Source organism: Rutidosis leptorrhynchoides, chromosome 2 (genome assembly GCF_046630445.1).
Source record: "Rutidosis leptorrhynchoides isolate AG116_Rl617_1_P2 chromosome 2, CSIRO_AGI_Rlap_v1, whole genome shotgun sequence".
NCBI classification, from domain to species: domain Eukaryota; kingdom Viridiplantae; phylum Streptophyta; class Magnoliopsida; order Asterales; family Asteraceae; genus Rutidosis; species Rutidosis leptorrhynchoides.
Window position 1 is genome coordinate 471579888 of NC_092334.1, and position 20836 is coordinate 471600723.

At 30.9% G+C, this 20836-nt stretch overlaps 1 long non-coding RNA gene across 2 annotated transcripts; it reads right to left on the reverse strand.

Moving 5' to 3' along the window:
• Window positions 1-17813: 17813 nt before the first annotated feature.
• LOC139892584 (uncharacterized) lies at window positions 17814-18779 on the reverse strand. 2 transcript variants are annotated; one of them, XR_011774159.1, is made up of 3 exons: window positions 18551-18779; window positions 18361-18411; window positions 17814-17936 (listed from the first exon to the last, which is right to left on the reverse strand). It is a non-coding gene; the product is annotated as an uncharacterized lncRNA (long non-coding RNA). The 2 variants fall into 2 exon arrangements; XR_011774160.1 differs by having other exon boundaries at window positions 18517-18779.
• Window positions 18780-20836: the final 2057 nt, after the last annotated feature.

Here is a 20836-nt window from a genome sequence, read left to right on the forward strand (position 1 = left end):
AATCGCCTGGTTTTAGCTGCTTAATCTTTCTTAGTCCCTGCACATTATTACAAATGTGAGTTCCACAACCAGTATCAAATACCTATGAATTACTAAAGAAAGCAAATAGTTCTATCATATAGATACCTGAGGTGCTAGCATTGCTAGCCTTTGTCTTCTTCAGCTCTGCAAGGTAAGGCGGGCTGTTTCGCTTCCAATGACCAATTTCTCCACAATGGAAACAAGTGGCATCTTTGACAGGTTTTTCTTTCTTCTTGACAGAATCCTTTGGGATAAACTTTTTACCTTTGTAGTTGCCTTGACTCTTAGGTTTGCTTTTACCTTTGCCTTTGGCTTATGGCTTCTTGATTTTTCCTTCCCGAATCATGAGAACTTCAGAGGTTTTGGATGGAATATTCTTCTCGGCAGTCTTAAGCATTAAATGCAACTCCGAGATAGATTTCTCCAAATTGTTCATATTGTAGTTCAAGACGAACTGGTCATATGACTTTGGTAGTGAGTTGAGGATCAAGTCTATTGCCAACTCAGGACCAATGGAAGATCCAAGCCTCTCAAGTTGATCTATGTAGCTCTTCATTTTTAGAACATAAGAGCTTACAGATGTCCCCTCTGCCATCTTGCATGCGTGTAACGCTCTGACAGTTTCAAAGCGTTGTTGCCTAGCTTGTTGTTGGAACATTTCCTTTAGCTGCTTAAGAATCTCAAAGGCATCATGATGTTCCAGGTCCTTTTGCAAGTCTGGAATCATGGTGGCTAACATGAGGCATGCTACTCTGTGGAGTCATCCGTGTGCTTAGTCCAAACATCTCGGATGCTCTTAGGGGCATTAGCAGGGGGTTCCTCGGGAACGGGTCCATCAAGTATATACGACTTCTTTTCGACTTTGAGAACAATTCTCAAATTACGATACCAGTCTAAGAAGTTCGTATCATTGAGTTTTTCCTTCTCTAAGACAGATCTTAGAGAAAGGTGGTGAACGGGTGCAGTTGCATTGGGTGACATCTACAAAATTAACAAAGTTCTTTTAGTATTTTAATATTTGATCCTTTAATAATTAATTACCCTAACTTTCTTATGAAAAATTAATTTATTAAAGGCTAGAATCCAAGTTACATTTAACCTTGAGTGGTTGGCTGATGCTCTCTCCACTAAGTTTAAATCAATCAAGGTAGGTAGCGATTACTAATTGCAAGTCTAATACAATTTCTATATCTTAATGGGATCCTTAACAACAATTGTCAACTGGTATGTTTAATCCCATCTATGCCTTGGGCCTCTTGTGTTTGGCTGATGCTCTATCCACAAGAAGCACCAATTAAGTTGTCCTTTTTAAAAACTATGATGTTCAGCCCAAGACTGTCATGGGAATCGCGAAACACCATCTCGGTAATCACAAGACGACCGTGGTGGTTGGCTGATGCTCTCTCTACAATGACGTACAAGTGACAAGCGAGTGTCTTAAAAAGGATGGCATAAACTTACATTTTAAAGGGATTTTATGTTTTGTATTATTTCAATTTGACAAAACATTTCGTATAATAATTGTTTCATGCATTCAACAATATATTATACGTATACTTTCGATAAAATCATATTTTATATGTTGGTCTTGAGTTTATAGAATCTCTATTTTAGTCACTCACGGCGTGTCCAATTTTAAACTAATATCCTATATTAATATGTATATATTGAGCGCGCTAACTTAAGACCAATTTTAGTTTCTAATAAAACTCATTTTATTTAAAACTTTATACAAGAGTTTGATCTAAATTTATTAAATTCATAATTTATTAAAAATTCATAATTTTAATGTCAATTTTGAGCTTTATGTAAAAACTCCTTTTTATTAAAACTCATTTTATACTTTTATGAAAAATCATTTTCAAAATTATATATAAATTTACCAAACTCTTATTTGTGTTTGATTTGTTAAAAAAAAGATTTTTTCTAGCATGCAAATATCCTATATTCAATCATACAACATACAAACATAAACACAACAATTAATAGGTGCATAGTCAAGCCTTTTCCTAATCGGTTTTCGTGAGCCAAACGAAGGGACCAGGTCAATCTAAGGACATAACAAATATCCGTGCTCCATTGTGATGTCTTGAAGCTCCCACTTGCCTAGTCAACATTTGGTGTTGCAAATGACTCCAAAATTGCTTAGAATTCCACCTTGAATTTTCTTCATGTCTTGTTACATTTTCATAGATAAAATATACAAGTTCATAGATAAAATATACAAGTCTACACTAGTACTTTTACATCTCAAAAAATAAACAAAACATGAAAATATAAAATTATTACAAACCATTATAAATGAAAGAATAATTTACAACCCAATCGAATTTCAACACAACCAAACATCACAAAATGGTCTAAAGGCTTTCTATGCACATGCAACTTAATATATCAACTAGTATATATATAGCAACTTCTACAACCATACATGCATGTAAAAAGAATGGTTTTAGCAAACAAAATAACTAAGTTGCATTTTAGAAATCTACAACTTTTCCTTTTTAGAAAAAGTTGTTCATTTCTAATAATAAGAACAAGTTCTTATTGTATATAACATAAGTTTCTTAACACATGCAAAAGCGGCTCTTGATACCACTGAATGGGTTTGTATGATTTTTCATAAAACTATTTAGCAGCGGAAGCATGTACAACAATTTTTAAACCTTTCAAAAACTCCCCACCAAGGATCCAATTGCATGTTGTTAAGAAAACTAAATAATACATAGTGAGTTTAAAGACTACAACCTTTGAAGACTTTGAACTTGAGAAGTTATGGATGCTAAGAATTTAGGAACCAAAGTATCCTCCCTCTATCGGTAATTCACATGAAAGCAAACTCCAATATCAACCGGATGCTAGTCCTTCACAACCCTTGAAAACAAGTATAAGAAACAACCTTTCTTATTTCTTATTTTAAAACTATATTGTTCTATTAGTAACTCTTCCAAACTTGAAAGAAAACTTAGAATATATTGTAAGTAACTCTTTTGATAATACTTGCAAATGTGTGTTTTCTAACTCTTATAATAATGTACGTATGTTCTCATACATTTAAAGGAACACACAAATAAGTCATTATGAAAAGCAATGCATAATCATTTCACTTTAATCATGAAAGGCAACAAGTCATCATGAAAGACATTCTTTCATCATTTTACTTTACTTGTATTCTTACATAATGTAATGTAAAGTATATCCATGCATGACCTACCAACTAGTTAATAATATACAAACAATTTTACAGAACTATTGTATTTACTTAGTTAATAAGATGGAAACAAGTAAGTAATATACTTGTTACTTACACACATACATGTTTATATATTTGTATGCATTTTCATACTATTGTAGTATTATTATTTCTATTAAATAACAATCTCACAACATGAATAATAAGGTTGTAATATACGAATCATATTCAAATATATAATTGATATTTATTTGCTCATTGTGTGACCCTTTAGGTTCAAACGTCATTAGTAGTATAGACATAAGTTGTGTCTTGGGCATTAATAACCAACACTAACAACGGGGAGTTATTAAAGTAATTAAGTCACAGCTATGCACCTTCATGTTCAAGTTAAAAAAGGGGACTCACACAATGACCAACGGTGACCACCAATGCTACAAACAACGGGGAGTTTACATGAGCTAACAACGGGGAGTTTATTAAAGTAATTAAGTCACAGCTATGCACCTTCATTTTCAAGTTAAAAAAGAGGACTCACACAATGACCAACGGTGACCACCAATGCTACAAACAGAGGGCTACATGAACTCATTAACAGAGGGCTTCTTATTGCTCGACCAGTTTCCACAAATTCAGCACAACCTCTTTTCTATACCATTCCATATTGGTGCCACACAGAACAAAACCACCCCTTAACCAACTGGGCTGCAGAAAACGACCCTGATTATAACCTTAAACAGTAGAAAACAACACTGATTAAAATGAACTTTTGTAGCCTGAAGAGCCAAACAACAAATGAATCTACAACAATGCTTGCTAGTTGCTAACTAAACTACACTTACTTTATTGTGGTGAATGGATGCTTTCATAAGTGTTATGGTCGCCTGCAGGTTAAAACATACTAAACATAATCAAAGAAAACATAAGAGGAAAATAAGTGTGAGGTAGTAAATAAGATTTAAGAGTATTTTGGGAAAAATAACACATAAATGACTACTCAAGATGCAAGAATATGCATTACACATAAAAACACTTCTCATAAGTAAAAATGACTACCACGTTCATTTTGTTCATTTTAAAGTTGTCTCTTTTTAAGTTAAATACTTGAGTAACTAAGATAAATTGTAAATGAACAAAATGATATTATAATAAGAACTCTATATAATTACAAACACACTTAGAATGGAAAACCATAATTTTATAAATATATAAATTCAAAAATGAAACCTCGTGTTCGGCTAAGGGTTTGCACAACATGAGCTGTCAAATATGCTCGTCTAGACTCCTATGGGTGTGATATCGGCAAAAAATTCACGTTTTTAACCACCGATATTAAGCCCTAAATCCATAAAGTTCCAAACTTTGTCGACAAAATAATCACTTTTTCGATTAATTTTGTAGATTAAGTAATTACAAGGGCGATGCAAAAAGAATAAAGCAAAACGGAGCTAAAACGAATATTCTAGAGCGAAAACGGTGAATGACAAGTTACGACCCAGAAAATCAAGTTACGATCCAGGAAAAACAGCAGAGCAGGGCAGCCATACGGCATTCCATCCGGCCTGCCATACGGCCTGCCACTATGGGAAATGGTCTGCCAGCATCCAGGCACAATAAACGGCTTGCCCTGACATACGACCATGACATACGGCCATGACATACGGCCTGCCAGCCGTATGCCAGGAGAATTTTTCCTATTTAAGGAGCTTTTTGCATTCATTTTTACACACACTCAATTTGTACTTCAAATTTAGATTTTCAAGCTTTTTAGTTAGTTTTTAGTAGTAGCTAGCTTAGCTTTTATTTTCCAGAGGATATCCCGGCGAGTCCCTGCGATCTCGGGCAGATTTCTTCAGCTTTTTCAGGTTTTTCTGTTACTTTTGCTTCTTTATACAATTAGATCTTATGTCAACAAAGAAAACCCCTTTCGTCTAATTTTGACTTGGATTCCGATATACTAATTACTTGTTTGCTCAAAATAATTGAACTTAATGTTCTAATTTTGATTCAAAGGAAAGAAAGTGTGGAGTTCAAATAACTCACTCAGAACGCTTTTTAAAGGATTACGTGGTACGATTAGATCGAACTAGAAAGATTTTAGACCGCGCGTTGCGGCGGAACATTCTAACGTTTTCTATAAAACTAATGTTGAGCGATAAGTGAGAAAAAAAGAGGTCAAGAGGACTTGAACTCGGGTCTTTTCCCATTACTAACTCATGAACTTATCACTTGCTTTAGGCCTTCACTTGATATAATAAGTTGAGTTTATTATTATATATATGTTTTCCTTAAAAAAAATAAGCTCCGTTTCGAATATAATTAGTTGTGTTTTGTTCGTAAAATTATTTCGAGTTGAACGGTGATGACGAAGAAATCTAAATCGCAGCGAGAAAAAAGATAAATCCAATAAAAAATTTGGGTGAGTTTTATATAATGGGTATTATATTAAATTTCAAAGTACAATCTAACCCCTTAAATTACAATTTATACCTAACTTTTATCCTTAAACGCTTACAAATTTTACCCCCCAAGTAAGTCTCATGTTACACTAATTTTCCCTAGCAAATACTACAACCATCACTATGTAATACGACCAAATATTTAGTGACATTTAGTTGATATGAAAATAAGCCCTTCTGGAATAAATACTCAGCCGCTTGTGAACCTTCGGGTACTATTTTATTCAATGTTTGTTCAATTACTCTTTTACCCGCAAAGGCAATGTAGGCATTGGGTTCGGCAATAATAATATCCCCCAACATACCAAAACTAGCTGTCACCCCACCAATAGTAGGAGATGTAAGGATTGGTACATAGAATAACTTTTTATTTGATTGATAATCATATAAAGCAGAAGAGATTTTAGCCATTTGCATCAAGCTCAAACTTCCTTCTTGCATGCGTGCTCCTCCGGAAGCACGCACTATAATAAGAGGTAGAAATTCTTTAGTAGCGTATTCAGTCAAACGGGTAATTTTTTCACCGACTACGGATCCCATACTACTCCCCATAAACTGAAAATCCATAACCCTGATTGCTACGGGAATACCGTTTAATTGCCCTATGCCTGTTTGAAAAGCCTCGGTTAATCCTGTCTTTCTTTGATAAGAATTGATACGATTATTAATTAAACATGTATTTTTATCATTTATGTTTGATAATGCATTACGATATTACCATTTTAGCTTAATTAGTCTGTATGTTGCCATGATAGAAGTTCGGGTTAGCGTAGTTATGTTAAATTAGTATGGTTACTATCGTCATACTGAACTTGTAATCCCGATAGATTTGTACGCTAGCATCTTAAGGATTGACCAACCTAGTTTGTGATCAGTACTTGTGACGTCCTCCAGATAGGGCCTGGAAGAATAACGTCACTAAATATATCAAATCACAGTTGTACAAACGAGAACGACTCTATATGAGACGTTTTATTGAGTTTTGCAGCGGAAGATAAATAGATTACATTGTATTTAATGAACTATGCATTAAATGTCTTTAATTGGTATGATATTTAATGAAGACTCCAAGCATGGCAAGCAATCATCATCAAAACAGCAGATATACAGCGGAAGCAATATTTAAGTACCTGAGAATAAACATGCTTAAAAATTCAACACTAGGTTGAGTGAGTTCATAGGTTTGTCATAATAATGATTTCAGTAATAGTGTTAGACCACAAGACTTTTGTTCATAAGCTTGGCCTCGCAGGGACCAATTAGTAGATCTCGCAGATCCAAAAGTTGTTCATAAAGTTGGTCTCGCAGGGACCAAAAAGTAGATCACGCAGATCCAAAAGTCATTGATAAGCTTGGTCTCACAAGGACCAATTAGTAGATCACGCAGATCCAAAAGTTGTTCATAAGCTTGGTCTCACAAGGACCAATTAGTAGATCACGCAGATCCAAAAGTTGTTCATAAGCTTGGTCTCACATGGACCAATTAGTAGATCACGCAGATCCAAAAGTTATTCATAAGCTTGGTCTCGCAGGGACCAATTAGTAGATCACGTAGATCCAAAAGTTGTTCATAGTTTACCCCAAAGACAAGTTGTGTTTATACTTGTCGGTTAGGGATTTAGTCGGACATAGCCGGGTATAGCATAGTTTAAAGTTGGTATTTGTGTCTAGCGTGTAAAACAGTTATAAAAGTTGTGCATGTATTCTCAGTCCAAAAATGTAAAGAGTATAAGGGAATCAAATAAACTCACGAAAAATCAGTTTTAGTATTTGTATTCATTTCATAAAAACAGTTATAAAAGTAGCGCATGTATTCTCAGCCCAAAAATGTAAAGAGTAAAAGGGAGCATATGAAAACTCACGATACGATATGATAGTTTGTAGTAATTATGCATAGAATGGCACTGAACAAATGCAGAGTTGTGTTGACGTCGGATTCACGAACCTATATCAAGTATATATATTAACACATATACTCGTAATCGAATAAGTTTATATATATATTTTAGTTGTTATATATTTCTATATATATACTTTTATATATATTCTATATATAATTATTTATTTGATAAAATAATATTATAATAACTTTAATAAAAATGATAATTTTACTAAAATGATGTTTTCAATATAAATGTTAAAATGATAGTTTTGCTAATAATAATTCTTTTAATAATAATAACTTTATTAATAATGTTAATACAAAAATTTGATAATAATAATAATAGTAATAGCTATATTAATAATGATAATAGTAATGATATTAATAGTAATACTTATAATAAAAGTGATTAATACCGGTAATGAAATGATAATTTTAATAGAAATATTACTTTTATTAATAATAGTAGTTTTCGATAAAAATGGTAAGTTTAATAATAATAATAATGAAAATAATAATTTTGTTAATAATTATTAATAATTAATAATAATAACAATCTTATTACTAATGATAGTTTTTATATTAATACTACTTAAGGATAATACTAGTAATGATAATATCATAAGTTATTTTGATGAAAATAATAATCTTATTGTTAATAATAACTAACATAATAACAATAATTAATAATGATAATAATAATAATAATAATAATAATAATAATAATAATGATGATGATAATGATGATGATGATGATGATGATGATGATGATGATGATGATATTAAGAAAAACTACATTATAAGCTTTCCCTAAAAAGAAGATGCCATGGCCAGGACTCGAACCTACGACCTCTCGCTCACCCGAACACCCCTTAAACCATTCTTCCATTTATGTTTTCCTGATTAAATACCCATTCTATATGTATATATCTAATATCTCTTTCTGTTTCTTATCTTTTTTCCTCTTCATCATAATAGTCGACCGAAGCAATCCTATTATCTAATCTAAATTATGATTTACAACTTGCACATGGAACAGGAACGATTTGGTAGTGTTTGTTATTGATTAATAACAAAAAAATCAAAAATCAAAAATCAAAAAAATAAAAAAAAACGGCAGCTGCCTGCTGTCGCTACTTTTTTTTAAAAAAAATTATTGATTTCAATTTATCAATCGTTTTAGATTATGATTCCTTCACGAAATATTTTCCAAATCATTCCTAGAAACTTTATCAATCGTCAATTTGACTGAAAACATAAAAAAAAATAGCGAATTTCGTGATGAACACAGAGTTGACTTTTTTTGAAATAAAGTTTGACTTCGAAATTAGAACTCGATACTAAAAATTGGACGTTGAAACTTTCCAGTTAGTTTGAGTAGAAGATTTCTAACATGATTGCATTGTTACATTTTGAAAATTGATTAAATTCGAGTTTTGACTATAAAGTTCAAGAACAGAGAAAAAAAATAAATTTCTATTTTAAACTTTGAATTTCAGTAGTGGATATGTCGTATGTATCAATCAACTGAAATTGTTATATAGAATTATGGGTGTCGACACTTAGTCAAGAACAGGAGGAATAAAAAAAAATCACGATGGAATATTGAATATTGGAGCAGGTATATATAAAAATAAAAAAGATTTAATAATGCAGAAAGAAAAAAAATAATAAAAATTGGGAGCAGATAGTAAAAAGGCGGATCACGATTTTAATATAAAAAAATATATAAAAGCAGATTTAAAAAATATATAAGATTGGTGTATTGTTTTTGACTTTTTAATTTTATATTTAATTGATATTATTATTAAATATATTAATAATAATAATACTAATAATAATAATTATGTTACTAATATGTATCATTAATAATAATGATAATAATAATTATATTAATGAAATTTAATAAATTGTTTTATATTGGTAATAATAATAATGATATTTCATTATATTAATATTAAGTATTTATAAAAATCTTAATGATTTTAGTAAAAGTGATAATACTATTAATGTTATTAATAATTATCAATAATAATAACATTAATAATATTTGTAGTAATAATACTTGTAAAAATGATATTAATAATAATATTAATATAACGAATTAATATTAATGAATAATGGTTCATAAATCGTCAAAATTAGTCGAGGTCAGGTTTAAATTTAGTCGGAAATTTCCGGGTTGTCATAGTACCTACCAGTTAAAAGAAATTTCGTCCCGAAATTTTAGTTGTTGCCATCAGTCGGCGTTGTTCGTACATAGACGAGGATATTTACGTTTTATTTGGTCTTCACGTTCCCAGGTATACTAGGGGCCATGCGTGAATTCCAACGGATCTGTTTTAAGCGTTTAAATCATACGAACCATAAATTCTACAGGTTCTTCGATGAAGTGCATTTTATTATTAATGCGGAGATCATTCAAAATGATGACGTTATACAAGTCATTTCAGTAAATTGGATACATGAAATGTGTTATGAATAATATTGAGCTCATTTAAACCTTGAGCGTTTATGCCACAATATTAGGGTAGACAAAATAGAGAGGAGTTCATGAAAATCACGGTCATGAAATTTGATAGAGATCGTCATTGTTTATAACAAGAATGATGAATATAAGTTGAAAAATAAAGTTTTATCACCTTTGAATAGTATGGATAAAACGATTCGATTATAGGAAACGTATAAACGAAGCTATCGTAAAATAGTGAATGAGAATTAAATGTTTGCCTTAACTTTTGACGTAGTCACGGGTGATTTCCAGAATTCAAGGGATTTAAAGAAATCTTCAAAATCTTTATAAGATTTGATTCTCCGGTAATTAAGGAATTTTGAGATTTCTTTGATTAAATGCGGTGAATTACCTCGATTGCTGTGTTTGGAATTTCGCTATAAATTAGCTTCTTTCGTTTCATTATCTTTACCACTTCTATACTTTCTTCCTCAATTCATACTTCCAAAAGATTTGTTAATATGCTCAATCCGTTTTCCAGTTCCAAATCTGAGTTTACACCATTCTTTATCATCAAACTTTTGGCCCTTAAGACCTTCTACAATGTTTCCTCTGCATTTAATGCAACCATATTTGAATCGTTGGTTATCAATCCGAGATGGTTTCAAGAAATTTTATTTTTAGATGATTAAACGCTAATTGTAATCGTCAACGGATCTAATGGTTGACGAATAGGCGTCGTTGATTTCAAAAGTAATGAATGATAATTTCGGTGGTTTGATGTGATAATTCATCATAGAATACGAATGAATATAATTCATGAATGTAGTGATCTTTAGGAAGATAACACCTGCTAAACCTTTTCTTGGATTCTGATATGTTAAAATCAGAATATGTAATTGAAAATGGTTGTTCTTTAGTGAACGTATACATATATCATGTGAATGTAAGTAGTATAGTTAATAACTGCTGAATCAGAATAGAAGAATGTACAATGTAACATATTAATGTGAAATCTAAATATTTCTTGGGTATTACCTACCCGTTAAAATATTTTCACAATTAACAGTTTGTACAAAAGAATATTACAATCTTTATGAAGATATACGTTCTATATGTATTCTTCAGATATAATATAAATTTAATGAGTTAATATAATATTAAACTTATTTGATTTGTGATTGAAACGAGAATAAATAATCTTCAAAACTTTAGAGATTTCATAATTGTCACGGATTAAATGAAATTATGAATCAATACTTCATCGTTCATTGTTATTGATATACCTCGGTATATGATGTTGGTGCTCGTGGAACTCTTGTGAAATTCACAAGGCACGAATAATGTTTTCTAGAAAGTTTCGAGTACATCGAAAACAGAAGTGTAAAATCAAACATGTATTTGAATAATACACTTGGTTTATTATGAAATGGAGTTTATTGTGCTGAAGCAGTGATTAATGATTGTTAAGTCATTAACAAAGGATGTACATCATAGCATATTAGTGATATGAATTAACCAAGTAGTACATACTAGTTAAGATTCACACGTAATAGCTTTGTACAAAAAGATTTATTATTGTTCCAAACCATATATATATAAAGTATACATATATAATTCTTCAGGAAGAATGAGTCAATACATCTTAACTCATTATTACTAATATTCCTTGGTATCTATGGGGCGTATGATGTTAATGTTCGAGGTACTGAGTGTGATTTTGAGGTGTGAGATGCGGATGTTGTTGTTGGTAAAGCTGGTGCTGTTGGTGGTGATGCTGATGGTACTGGTGGTATTGGTGGTGATGCTGGTTATGCTACTGGTGCTGCTGATGCTTGTAGAATTCACACCATATTCTCCAGAGCCACCACTCGAGCGCGAAGCTCGTTGACTTCTTCTCTTACTCCGGGATGATTGGCGGTTCGGACGAGTGGATAAATAAGATCTGAGATTCTAGATATCATATATTCGTGACGGGATATCCTGAAAATGAGGGTGAAAATAGTGTTCCGGATTGGTTCGCCGGTAAGTGCTTCAGGTTCTTCGCCAATAAGGCAATTTGGTGGGTGAAAAGGATCATCTTCTTCACTTCTCCATTGATTAAGTAGACTACGAACCCACCCCCAATTCATCCAGAAAAGGTGATGACTAATTGGTTGGTTCATTCCGGTTACACTGCCATTGGAGCTCGAGGAATCAGTTTAGAAGTCCATATTATGTGATCGGATAAGGGTTTCGATATGAGATGAGTTGTTGAATACTGAATGATATATTTGTCTCCTTGAATATGTATATATAGCAAAAGATTTTCGTAATTTACGGAGAAAATTTAGGAAAAGTGTTAGACAAAGTTTATTGGGATAGATATGATAAGATATGATTTGTCTATACTCCAATAATGGCAGTATGACGTGTCGAGATCAAAAAATGATAAGTATGTAATCTAATAATCTTTCGATTAAAGACTTTCAATTCGCATACTGTGATAACCCAATGACATTTTTCAGTTCGCAAACCGATGCATAAAGGCATAAGGCATATAGGTACGTGATATATAACAGGGAGTTATATACGTTTGAGTATGAATAGTAACAATTATAGGAGTTTCAAAAATCATGGATAATGTTTCATGTAATACATATGTAATACACAAAACCATGATAAATGACATAGGAATGTCAAGAATTTTTGAAATCTTGGTGTCGCGTTTAAATGCAGTGGCGTAATTGGATAGTACTTAGGAAAGTGAGCAGAATTCTTAGATTAGCTCGGTATTCTATGATAGGTAAAGTTTCTAAAGTATAGTGTAGCATTTGACAATTAAAGGCAACAATTAAAGGCACTATAGTCAAGGAACGATGTAGTCCTACATTGCTAAGGTACCTAATTATATAAGACACACATAAAATGCAATCCTGGTTCTCTACAACAACACTGCTCTGATACCAATCTGTGACATCCTCCAGATAGGGCCTGGAAGAATAACGTCACTAAATATATCAAATCACAGTTGTACAAACGAGAACGAATCTATATGAGACGTTTTATTGAGTTTTGCAGCAGAAGATAAATAGATTACATTGTATTTAATGAACAATGCATTAAATGTCTTTAATTGGTATGATATGTAATGAAGACTCCAAGCATGGAAAGCAATCATCATCAAAACAGCAGATATACAGCAGAAGCAATATTTAAGTATCTGAGAATAAACATGCTTAAAAAGTCAACACTAGGTTGAGTGAGTTCATAGGTTTGTCATAATAATGATTTCAGTAATAGTGTTAGACCACAAGACTTTTGTTCATAAGCTTGGCCTCGCAGGGACCAATTAGTAGATCTCGCAGATCCAAAAGTTGTTCATAAAGTTGGTCTCGCAGGGACCAAAAAGTAGATCACGCAGATCCAAAAGTTATTCATAAGCTTGGTCTCACAAGGACCAATTAGTAGATCACGCAGATTCAAAAGTTGTTCATAAGCTTGGTCTCACAAGGACCAATTAGTAGATCACGCAGATCCAAAAGTTGTTCATAAGCTTGGTCTCACATGGACCAGTTAGTAGATCACGCAGATCCAAAAGTTATTCATAAGCTTGGTCTCGCAGGGACCAATTAGTAGATCACGTAGATCCAAAAGTTGTTCATAGTTTGCCCCAAAGACAAGTTGTGTTTATACTTGTCAGTTAGGGATTTAGTCGGACATAGCCGGGTATAGCATAATTTAAAGTTGGTACTTGTGTCTAGCGTGTAAAACAGTTATAAAAGTTGTGCATGTATTCTCAGCCCAAAAATGTAAAGAGTAAAAGGGAATCAAATAAACTCACGAAAAATCAGTTTTAGTATTTGTATTCATTTCATAAAAACAGTTATAAAAGTAACGCATGTATTCTCAGCCCAAAAATGTAAAGAGTAAAAGGGAGCATATGAAAACTCACGATACGATATGATAGTTTGTAGTAATTGTGCATAGGATGGCACTGAACAAATGCAGAGTTGTGTTGACCTCGGATTCACGAACATATATCAAGTATATATATTAACACATATACTCGTAATCGAATAACTTTATATATATATTTTAGTTGTTATATATTTCTATATATATACTTTTATATATATTCTATATATAAGTATTTATTTGATAAAATGATATTATAATAACTTTAATAAAAATGATAATTGTACTAAAATGATGTTTTCAATATAAATGTTAAAATGATAGTTTTGCTAATAATAATTCTTTTAATAATAATAACTTTATTAATAATGTTAATACAAAAATTTGATAATAATAATAATAGTAATAGCTATATTAATAATGATAACAGTAATGATATTAATAGTAATACTTATAATAAAAGTGATTAATACCAGTAATGAAATGATAATTTTAATAGAAATATTACTTTTATTAATAATAGTAGTTTTTGATAAAAATGGTAAGTTTAATAATAATAATAATAATGAAAATAATAATTTTGTTAATAATTATTAATAATTAATAATAATAACAATCGTATTACTAATGATAGTTTTTATATTAATACTACTTAAGGATAATACTAGTAATGATAATATCATAAGTTATTTTGATGAAAATAATAATCTTATTGTTAATAATAACTAACATAATAACAATAATTAATAATAATAATGATGATGATGATGATGATGATGATGATGATGATATTAAGAAAAACTACCTTATAAGCTTTCCCTAAAAAAAAAGATGTCATGGCGAGGACTCGAACCTACGACCTCTCGCTCACCCAAACACCCCTTAAACCATTCTTCCATTTATGTTTTCCTGATTAAATACCCATTCTATATGTATATATCTAATATCTCTTTCTGTTTCTTATCTTTTTTCCTCTTCATCATAACAGTCGACCGAAGCAATCCTATTATCTAATCTAAATTATGATTTACAACTTGCACATGGAACCGGAACGATTTGGTAGTGTTTGTTATTAATTAATAACAAAAAAAATCAAAAATCAAAAATTAAAAAAAAAAAAAAAAAACGGCAGCTGCCTGCTGTCGCTACTTTTTTAAAAATAAAATTCTTGATTTCAATTTATCAATCGTTTTAGATTATGATTCCTTCACGAAATATTTTCCAAATCATTCCTAGAAACTTTATCAAGCGTCAATTTGACTGAAAACATCAAAACAATAGCGAATTTCGTGATGAACACGGAGTTGACTTTTTTTGATATAAAGTTTGACTTCAAAATTAGAACTCGATACTAAAAATTGGACTTTGAAACTTTCCAGTTAGTTTGAGTAGAAGATTTCTAACATGATTGCATTGTTACATTTTGAAAATTGATTAAATTCGAGTTTTGACTATAAAGTTCAAGAACAGAGAAAAAAAATAAATTTCTATTTTAAACTTTGAATTTCAGTAGTGGATATGTCGTATGTATCAATCAACTGGAATTGTTATATAGAATTATGGGTGTCGACACTTAGTCAAGAACAGGAGGAATAAAAAAAATCACGATGGAATACTGAATATTGGAGCAGGTATATATAAAAATAAAACAGATTTAATAATGCTGAAAGAAAAAAAATAATAAAAATTGGGAGCAGATAGTAAAAAGGTGGATCACGATTTTAATATAAAAAAATATATAAAAGCAAATTTAAAAAATATATAAGATTGGTGTATTGTTTTTGACTTTTTAATTTTATATTTAATTGATATTATTAATAAATATATTAATAATAATAATACTAATAATAATAATTATGTTACTAATATGTATCATTAATAATAATGATAATAATAATTATATTAATGAAATATTAATAAATTGTTTTATAATGGTAATAATAATAATAATATTTCATTATATTAATATTAAGTATTTATAAAAATCTTAATGATTTTAGTAAAAGTGAAAATACTATTAATATTATTAATAATTATCAATAATAATAACATTAATAATATTTGTAGTAATAATAGTTGTAAAAATGATATTAATAATAATATTAATATAACGAATTAATATTAATGAATAATGGTTCGTGAATCGTCAAAATTAGTCGAGGTCAGGTTTAAATTTAGTCAGAAATTTCCGGGTTGTCATAGTACTTGTCCACCTATATGAACTTGGCTACTTCATCAGATTAAGACCCCTGGTTATACTGTATCTAAAGATTCTATGAACTCGGTATGGTCGGAGTTCTCGAGAGGCATCTAATGCGCTTTTAGGACACGGAACTTAGGAATTGAGACATAAATGACCTAGTATGCCTATTGACTGTTCCAAAGAGACCTCTTAGGAGCCGACGGGATGTTAAGATCTAGTTAGTGCCTTGAGTATGTGACCTAAACCTATTGCATGTTCTTGTTTGATTATTGCCCTAGGATTAAGTTATATCAATTGTTTAGGTATCTATTAGGTTGCTACCTGCTTTACTTTCAGTATGTCAATTGTAATGCTGTATAATGTTTAGATTGATATGATCTCATTAGTATGATGAAATGGTTGTTAGTTTTCACTAAGGTTTTGTCAACTTAACCCGACGGACTCCTTTCGTTTGTGATCAGTGTTCACTCAACACAGCATGTTGTTATTCAGTTACCAAAACTGATAACGAGGGTTTGGATTAGAACTCGACTCACTAATAAACCTAGTGCTTTACTGAGGATAATCTCCAAGGTATAGTTACATTTTCAATTATACAACCAAGTGACATACTTTTCACTACTCAACGAGAACTCCGAGAGTCTAGAGATAAGTAGGTTTGTGTAATTGGCTCATCTAACCAGATCTACACTATTTTATGCATAGTTTTAACATAAACATAATTACCTTTCCCTAGCCCAAACTGATATCTTGGTCAACATTTCCCTGATCTGCATACTCCGGATATCTCTCTATCATCTTTACTTTTCCGCAATTAGGACTATTAGCTTAAAACCAACTATTATCCTTTATCCAGGTAATTTAACCAAAGACAATTATCCACTTGATATTAAATTCGTTAAACCATTCAAAAGTACGACCCTAGGTTAACTTACACCTTCTACATAAGAAAGTTAAAAGTAAATTTAGGCATCGCAAAATATAAATAATAAACAATGTTCTCCCTCTGAATAGCTGATTCAGACGCCTTACGGCCTAACGACACCGCATAAATAAAACCATGTGTTTCAGTCATATCAGGGTGCCTTGAATTCCAGCTTTAAACATCAAGTAAAACTCCGGCAAACATATATTGCAGCTTTGAACTTCAATAAAAAAATGATTTAATAAATATAACAGACTACATAGATATACATGACTGTAAAGTAACCTTGAAAGAAAGAAAAAAACAATAATAAAATGTATTACCTTGTCGAAAGTAACACACGAACAACAAATAAGCAATCCTACAAAAAAAATGGAGTAAAACCTTGAAATTAGATGAACAAACAATCTTAAAATCGGCAGATATATGTGAATATTTGAAAATCAAATCTGCAAACGACGAAAACCTTCAACTAGCAGAAAAACATAAAGCCAATCTGGAATAACATCAACAAACAACGCAGTGAAAAAACCGAAATAAGAGGGAACGAAGATTAACCTGGATACATTGAACCCTAAATTGGCTCGGTTTAAATTAGAAAAACGCATATGTCGCAATATTTCATTACTCATTTATTTAATTATAGTCATAAGTTCTACACATAATTTCAAATTAATAACTTCAAATGAGCAGTTTTACACATAATTTCATATAAAAAATTCAAATTGTAACACAATAATGAATGAAAAATGATGCATTTATTGTATCACTTACTTCAAATAAATTAATCGATTGGTTAGAGCACATCCAGAATTTGCCCCATCAGAGCTGAAAAAAACCTATCACCGTCGTTCCCATCGCCACCATATCGTATGCTGTTTAGCATATCACACCTGAAAACAAACTACCAGTACAAATGGCATATTACAATAAAAACAACCATAAGAAACCAAATACAGAAAATAAAGAAACCGAAAATGATAAAGTAGAAATCGTAATTACCTGTCCATGAAAGTACGAAACTGTTGGTCAAAATGCTGTAAATTGATAAACCACAAATAACCATAGCAGATAACATCAGACTTTTAAAAAAAGAGGTTCAAAATCAAATTATTCAAACAATAAATAAACCCCAACTCATTTAAAACCAAAAAGTATGGTTGATCTTATCCAACATTACTGCCATCCTATAATTAATAAACAATATACCAAAAAGTTACGTAGTTAATTAAGTAGCTTTAATTAAATTCATACACATCAGAAATTGATTATTCAACTAATATATCCATTAATATTGAATTAATGATAAAGCAAATTCAATAAATTACCTTTGAAAATATGATGTCAAGAAGCTCAGGGCCAGCTTTCGATTCGAAACTCTGTGATTGGTACGTGCAAAAAAGCAAAATAATACGGAGTAAATAAATAAATAGATAGATACAAAAAAAACTTAATAATAGTAATAAAAAAAATTAAAACTTAACTGATAAACTGGAAATGTTTCAAGCAAAAAATTACCACATCTACCAACTGAGAGGGCTAACAGGCTCGTTAACGGTGGGATTGAATAAACTGAGTCGCCTAGGCTTAGGGCAAACCATATGCTCGACGGAATTTTCGAATGATAATGAAACAGAGACGGAGCTCCTCATCTCTTCACGGGATGACACAAAGGTGTTGTTTCGATGAAATCCACAGTGATTCATGTTTTTTCCTGTTAGAATGAAATATATATTAGAAATTAGAAATTAGATTTGAAATATCGTTTAGGTATGGGAAAAATAAAAAATAAAATGAAGAAAGAAAGGGTTGAAGAAGATGTGTCAGACAAAAGGCGACAGAAGACGTGGAAGGTGTGGGTGGAGATGTAAAGGAGTAGATGGTAGAGTAAAAAAAAATAAAAATTGTGTGGGTGAGAATCAACCGAAATGTGAGTAGTATCTATTGTGAGAGGAGGGAGATGACGTGGATCAATGAGGGTGGGTGTGTAGTTGCGTTAATAGAAGTAGGGTAATTTATATTTATAATTTCTTTTAAAAGAAAGAAATTTTTTTTGAGTAAAGGGTATTCGCCCGTTAAATATATTAATATAGACAAAGTTTACAATGAACCACAAGAACGACTAAAGAGACATGCCTCTAAAGCCAACAAACCAAAAAAATAACCAAAACATCACATATGACACACAACGAAACCGCACAACTTAAGGAATTTTCAATCTGCTTTCATAGTTTGAACGGTCTTCGTGTTCTTCCAATTTATAGCCATAATCTTCATCCGCACTGTTGAGTAAGAAAGAAATTTATACTACGTATTATTTTATTTTGCTTGAAAGAAATTTATACCGGGAGTAATATGCTACGTGATCTTTGTACATATCCTTTGTGTTTAATAACATTTTGCCTTTTCTAAAAATTTTTATTTTATTTTATATTATTACATACATACATATATATATATATATATATATATATATATATATATATATATATATATATATATATATATATATGAATTGTTGTTGTAATGTGCTAGTATAAATAGCCCTTAGCTAGCTTAGAGATTAAGCTTTTCCCTCATATTTTGTAAACCAACTCCCTCACAGACTCACCAATTCCCTCCCTAATTCCTCTCACACATGTAATTTCGACACTTAGTGATCATATGTATGTATGTATATATATATATATATATATATATATATATATATATATATATATATATATATATATATATATATATATAATTGTTATCTAATGTTCATATCATTGGCAAAGAAATGTTCACAACCACAAATTATATGTTCAGTTGTGAATTATATGAAATGTTCGCATGTTAAACAAACACATATGCACATGTGAACGAGAAATTATATATTAGATTATATATTTAAACTATAGATTTTTTCACTATTTTTTGTTCAATGTTACTCTCCATTAACATTTATATGTGATTCAACCTTCTCAAATATGAAAATACTTGTAATTTAGTGGTTGTCGCAGTTCTCGCCCCTTTTTTTGATTCTCGTTTGAACTTTTGGCTATATATATATATATATATATATATATATATATATATATATATATATATATATATATATATATATATATATATCTTTCTGTTGTATACAAATTATTAGGTCTAAAATAGATATGAATTGTTGTTGTAATGTGCTAGTATAAATAGCCCTTATCTAGCTTAGAGATTAAGCTTTTCCCTCATATTTTGTAAACCAACTCCCTCACAGACTCACCAATTCCCTCCCTAATTCCTCTCACACATGTAATTTCGACACTTAGTGATCATCATGCTACCCTATTGATCTGTATCATTTTCATGTTCATAATCATCTTTCATACATACAGATACATACTCATAACCTACTACATATATCAATTACAAGCTTTAGAACACGAATTCAATCAAGTTTTAATCTAAACACAAATATACAAAATCAGATTTTATTAAATGATGAGATTCACTACTAGAAAAACGACTTTTCCGGGCGACGAATCCGGACGACTAGTCGTCCGCAAAGGTCAATCCAGACGACTAGTCGTCCGCAATAAATCGTCCGTAAAGCTTCGTGCCTAAAGGTTTTTCGGACGACTTGACCCGACTTTTCCGGACGATAATGGGGCCCACATTGACTTTTTCAAATGTATTTCTGGACGGCCTTTCCGGGCGACCGTTCCGGAAGACTTGTCGTCCGGAAAGGTATAATAATAAAATATTCAACTAATATTAAACAAAAAATTAATTAAATTAAAAGCTTTCTGGACGACTTTTCCGGACGATTTGTCG